This window comes from Alligator sinensis, unplaced genomic scaffold, assembly GCF_000455745.1.
Source record: "Alligator sinensis unplaced genomic scaffold, ASM45574v1 scaffold475_1, whole genome shotgun sequence".
In the NCBI taxonomy this organism is placed as follows: Eukaryota; Metazoa; Chordata; order Crocodylia; family Alligatoridae; genus Alligator; species Alligator sinensis.
The window spans coordinates 528,101-535,003 of NW_005842803.1; positions in this window are offsets into that span (position 1 = coordinate 528,101).

Sequence of the window (6,903 nt, forward strand, 5' to 3'; positions counted from 1 at the left end):
CATCTAGACCCAGCCCTCTTTCCTGCCTATGCAGGGGGTCGGACTCGATGATCTATTGAGGTCCCTTACGACCCTAACATCTATGAATCTATGTACGTATTACAACCTTTTTTCCCCCAAAATAGCCAGTTATGTTTCTGTCATAAAAGTGGGAGTATGTGTATTGTTATATATTAATGCTCAGTAATGTTGTTTCATACATTTCTTAGCAATCCAATATTTAATTTTAATTTACTGCTATTTCTTCTTCAGATACTTTTGCTTCATACGAGTTCTTAGTATATACTATTTCATAGCCAGTCTTTTAGTTTTGTGCACTAAATTTAGAAGCTAGCTTTATAAAGATAGTTTGTATTGCAGTTCAAAACAAAACTGTTTTTTTTACATCAGTTTAAATTCAGAGAGTATAGAGTATTCATATGCTGCTCAATCTGTTTATCATGCCAAAAAACCTCAGAAATAGATGAACAATAAAATATTTGATTTTACTTTTCAAAATATATTTGGATGATCTTCCAGTCATAGAACCACTTTTGAAGAACACTTGAAGTCTCTGAAAACCAATCTCACCAAAATAAAAGAGATGAGTCTCAGTGCAGGAGTCTGATAAGCTCTTTAAACTTCACTGCCAGATTTAGTACCTAATTGCCCATCTCTCTCTTTCTCTCTCTTTCCTTTCCTTTCCTTGGTATTTTGCTGCAGATAGCTTAGCATCAGTTAAGCTGTGGAAACAAGTTATACTATACGCTAAATATTTTTTCTGCTGCCTTACTAACTATAGTTCTGATTCTGATAGGGTGGGAGACTATATGGAAGTGCTACTGGAGTTACAAGAGGGAATACTGACAGAACTGTAGTAACTCAGAGTTAAATCAGTGTCCCAGCCTGGTATGAAGAGTTATGGTATTTGAATTATGGGTAAAACGTAAGTGCTTCCCATTACAATATTATTAATTTTCATGTCCTACTCAGTCTGGGAAACATTTCTCCATGCTTAAATTAATTCTCAAGTTTAGTTAAGTACATCTTGCCATGAATCATCTTTTTATTATTGTGTACTATTTAAAAAGCCACTGTGCTTCATACCAGAAGAGCTGCACTTAAGTAGAAGACAGGGTAGAAGTGCACCTTATGTGTAACTGAATCAGAGTTGCATATAAGCTTTTGTGAGCAACAATTCAGTTTATTAGAGCTTATAAAATAACATGCAAGGAAGTGATGATCAGGCATCCTGTTTTTTTCTGATAAAAAAAAAATCCCAAATTTTCAGATAAAAAATATAATGCAAAATCCACATTTTTCCATGATTAAAATGAAACACCACTATAGTTAGTCCCAAGTCAGTCCACACACAGTGTTAATGCATTTTAATGCCTACACATGATTGCGTGGCGGCATTCCCACTTACTGAGCAGTAACTTACTATGCAGTAAATTTAAGCCAGCAAAAATGCATGCTCTCTGTGCTGCAATAGTTAATGGAATAATCACCAGGGATCCTGATTTTCTCTGGTAAAAAAAATCCCCAATTTTTGGTTTAAAAAAGTAACCCAAAATCCACATTTTCCCGTGATTAAAATGAAATACTACACACACACACACATATATATAGTATCTATCTATCTATCTATCTATCTATCTATCACATATATATATGTGTGAATATATATATTAGTGGTGTTTCAGTTTAATTACTGTCAAAAATGCAGAATTTCAGTTACTTTTTTAATCCAAAAATTGGGGATTTTTTTATCAGAGAGAAACAGGATCCCCGATAACCACTGAGTACGTTGCATGCGTATGTTGACATTTGTAAAGTCCCTTTCTGAATGAAAGGTTGCAACAATAGTATTAGTATAATTACTGTTTATTAATACAGTATATAAATAAGGACATCAATCAATCTGGGGAGAGGGGGTGAGGAAAGGGAAACAGAGTATAGGGAACTTTAAAGGGACCCTGCAAAAGTTTGGACCAACTGATGTGTTATTCATAGATTATTGTTCCACAGTGGATGAAGCAAGTGCTCTTCACACACTACTAAACACAGTACTCTAGTTGTGGCTTCACCAGTGCTGAATAGAAGGGAAAAACCACTTCCCTTGATCTGCTGGCAACACTCCTCCTAATGCAGCCCAGTATGTCATTAGCTTTCTTTGCAACAAGAGTACACTGGTAGCTCATATTCAGTTTATTGTTCACTGTAACCTTCAGGTCCTTTTCTGTAGAGTGGCTGCTTAACCAATTGGTCCCCAGCCTGTACTGGTGCATGGGATTGTTCCATCCTAAGTGCAGAGCTTTGCACTTGTCCTTAATAAACTTTATGAGATTCCTTTTGGTTCAGTCCTCCCATTTGTCTAGGTCACTCTGCATCCATACCCTCCAGTGTATCTCTTACTCCCCTCTCCCCCAGCTTGGTATCAGCTGCAAATTTGCTGAGGGTGCACTCTATCTCATCTCCCAGTGTGTTTATATTGATATTGAACCAACCGTTATACATGTGTTGTGATACCCAAGAGGTATATCTCTGCCTTCTTTACCAGTTCTTCATATCTTTCTAATAGAGTCCACGCTAAGTTTGATGAACATGATTTAAATGCTATACCACCCTTTGCTTGTGCTGTTTTTGTTTTTGATGAAGGATAATCTGTTCTTTTATTTTAGTGTATTTATATTTGGTTAAGGCATGGAAGTTCTGGGTACAAATCATTTATGGGTGAGGCAAGGATAGAACCCTGGTTTCAGGGAACTGGTTTAACCAATATACGTATAGGGTAATATGAAGGCATTACCACCACTTGATTTGAGCTGAATTCATTTTCATCAAAGTGAATTAATTATGGTTTTGTTTTGTTAAGGTCTGGGGTCTCTGCAAATGCATATAAGGAGTTTGTGCACTTTCAATGGGCAGTTTGAATTATTAAGGAAGGAGTTGTGCAAGTTTTAGTGTTAGTGTTTAGTGTTTTGATTTTGAGAATGTGCATGAGCCTGAACAGAAATGAAAAATTACAAAATGGAGGCATGCAATCGATGCCTAATGATTTTTAGGTGTCTAATGATTTTTAAGGAGATGACAATAGATCAATATGAATCATTCTTTTATAGGCTGTTTATTAAGGCAATTTGTTTCTGCTTCACTAGATGTTTTATTTTTATAATTGGCACAAACATCTATTTAAAGACAACATTTATATGGAAAGGAAACACGCAGATAGACAAGTATAAAACTTGTAAGTTACAGTTTTCTTTTTTGTTTTGGTACAACAAAAAGAAATGGAGAAAATTAAACAATTATTTCAGAAACAACATACCTTAATCAACATTTAGGGAGTATAAAGAAGACCTTAAACATATTTGATCGCGTATGACACAAAACTACAGAAATAAAGCTTGTAAGAAAAGCATATTAGAATAGTGGTAGATCTGGGTGATTTTTGTTATTCATTTAGTACCATAGAATATTTTTAAATAAGTTGTATTGGTTACACAAAAAAAGATATTGGTTCTGTCTCAAAAGAGTTCACAATATAAAGGCATTAAGAAGCATAACATTTTGTGTACAAAACAAGGGGTACAAGTGGCATATGGAAGCAGAGTCGGCTGTAATTATTAATGCTGGAATGATCCATAACTTTCCTCACTATTATATTGAAGTGCTAGATGATAATTAAGATGTGCTAATTAGATGTGCTAATTAAGAAGCTGACCCATGCAAAGAAGATGGCATGAGAGAGAGTATGAATTGGGTAAAAGAGATAAACAGAGGACTCAGGTTACTTGAACTATGGGGGTAGAAATAAATATAAAATTAGCTGAGATAAGCTATAGGTGGCACTAGAGATACAGTCAGTGCCTACAGTAGGTAGGCTCATTAATTACTCATTTGTAGAAAAGAAGGCGAGCAAACAGAGACTAAAGGAAGAGGCAAAGTGTTAGAAAGGAAATATGATCTTATCAAAATCCAAAAATAAATAAGTAGCTGCAATTAAATAATTTATGAGGCTCATAAAGCTTCCAGGAAGGGAGTTTGGAGATAATAATAACAAAACAATTTTGCATCCCAAAAATAACTTCCATTTAAACTAGATAGGTTCAAACTGAAGAAAAGATATTGAAAAAAATATATAAGCATTTTTCCAATTAAAGTATGTCTACTTATTATTGGCCTAAACTGATATGCATACTTGAAGCAAGTAATAAAAATGAAGCACATACTACAGGTAAAATTCCTTCTACATGGACTGTCTCCATAAACTAAAGTCCCCAATTTTTGGATTTAAAAAAATAACCGCAAATCCAATTTTTTCCATGATTAAAATGAAACACTACTATGTATATATTGTGGTGTTTCAGTTTAATCATGGGAAAATGCGGATTTGGTGTTACTTTTTTAATCCGAAAATTAAGGATTTTTTTTTTTAATCAGAGAAAACCAGGATCCCTGGTGATAAGCATATTGTGGATGGCCAAGTCTGACACCTCCAGAATGTGGATGCAAATGAGGAGAGGTCCTTTGTCTATAACTTTTCTCAGGTGGTTACAAGTACAGCCAGCACAGCTTCCTGGCTGTACAGTTAAGTGCACAAAGCATAAGTAATAAATTTGCTACTAGAATAGACCTTCATAAGATGTCTGATCAGATTGCCAGTACTGGGGAATATATAGGGATATATTAATTCCAAAGGTTTCTTATACAAATGAGTCATTGTATACATTTGATCCTTTTATGATTTCTAACATGATTCATTCATTCTAAAATCACGAGTAATCAGATATTGATTAAACATGTACCTTCATTTCAAATGAACACATTCCAGTATCACCTTGTTTTGTTCCAAAGCTTTCTTTTTAAACTAAGCACATGTTGATAGTATCTTTTTTTGTGTGTCACAGGTCCTTTGTTCTGCTCACTCAGGTCTGCTGGGTAATATTTAATTGTTCCAGTTCTGATAAGTTTTGGGGGAGTTTTAACAGTTAACCCTCTCCAGCAAGGCCTGAGCCTCAGGCTCACTCAATAACTGGTACCTTAACCTGTTTTCAAAATGATATAAACATCTTTTAATAGTCATGTACTTCTGCAGTGCACATGTACAATCAACTCTATATGGGCATGAGATTCAGCTATTCTTACTTATTCTTATGATTACATGCAAATATATGGTTAGCCTTATCAACATAGTTACATGAAATCATTGAAATGGAATAAAACATTCTTATAATCAGAGTCAAAACCCAAATCCAAAAATATGCATGTATATATTAGGCAGAATTCTGACACTCAAATCCAAAATTGTGGTCCTTACTCTGCACACCTGACTCCCAATCGCTCATGGTGCTTCTGACAGTACGATTCTGCGCATACCTAAAAATAAACTTTTGTGCATAAGGAATGTCAGGGATAAGTGTCTAAAGCCAGTTTAGCTGAAAAGAAGTGGGGATCCAAAAAAGCTGTGCCTCTACTCACATTGTTGGAAGAGCTAGGAAATGACTGTCAATGGCTGTTTATACAGATAGTTTTGAGAAAAGATTAAGGTGCTAGTTTGTGACTGAACCTGATAATAAGCATTCTTAGGACATGCCTCTTAGATCAGTCTCTCCAGAACTGACCACCAGTTTTTCTTTAAGCAGAGGTGAAGGAGGTGGCTTCCCCTTATCCAAGAGGTCAGGGGTTATAGCACTCTAGACTGGGGAGGGGGAAATACAGCCCACAGGCCAGATCCTGCCCACCAAGGACCTGGCCCTGCTGCCCTAGCACCCCAGCACATCTGCCCTGCACCCACTACTGAGATTGGGATCTTCATGGGAAGGTTGTGTACCAGATAGATGGGATGGGGCCACAGGTGGGAGGAGAGCTGCATATGAGAGCAGGACAGGTGAGTGAGGCTGGGATCACAGGGTGGTGACAGCGTGGGGTTGGGGCCTGGGGACAAGCTGGTATCTGCTCTCCACATGCCCTTGTGATGGGCACTGGTTCTGTGGGCAGGGACATGGCAGAGCTGAGACCTGCTCCCTGAACACTCCTGGCCATGGAACTGGTGTCTGTCACAGGGACATGCAGGCAGCAGATCATGGCTCTGCGCCTGGACCTGGCCCTGCACTCTTACTGCCCCATGATCCCAATCCCAGCCATTCCTGGCCCCCTGTCCCACTCCAGATGCCACTCCCCACCCACTCATAGCCCCATTTCAGCTTTCTGGCTGTGTCTGGGGGCCACTTAGGGAGTTTTGGTGAGATGGTGTGAGATGGGGGGGGGGTGTTGACTTGGCCTGTGGCAGTTCACTAAAACTCTCTAAATAACCATGAAGCCAAAATAATTCTCACTCCTGCTTTACACTGGCAGAGACCTTAGTTTATTTGTTAGAGACTTTGCTTCTCTCTGAGCAATTCCAACCAATATTCCCTCACCAACTAGAAGGCTGCCTAACTACTGGGCTATAAGGGTATTCTTGTGTAGGATGGGTACAGTCTTAACTACTGAAGTAATTCTAGTGTACAGGGAAAAAACAAAATCAAGATTCACTGGGACAGAGAAAAATAAAATGTATTATGTAACCTATTACATTAGGACACTCAGCTGGTAAAGGTGAATACCTTGGTTTTTGTTCTACTCCTAGCACTCTTTTTTACATTAAAATATCATCATATAGTACTCATCCTTGGAGTCAAGTATGGAACCTAAATTTTCATTCCACAGATAGGTGTCCTAACCACTAGGGATGCTTGCAGACATTAACAAACAAACTGTGCTTTACAGTGTCCAACTAACATGATGCATCTTCTAGGCATGTGCCAGGCTAGGCTTGGGAGTGTGCTGAGTTGAAAATAAAGCACCATTGTTTTAGGGTTTTTTAACATCTGCAAGCTGCCTTAAATATAGTATTATGCTCACTTGAGTACACTCTTT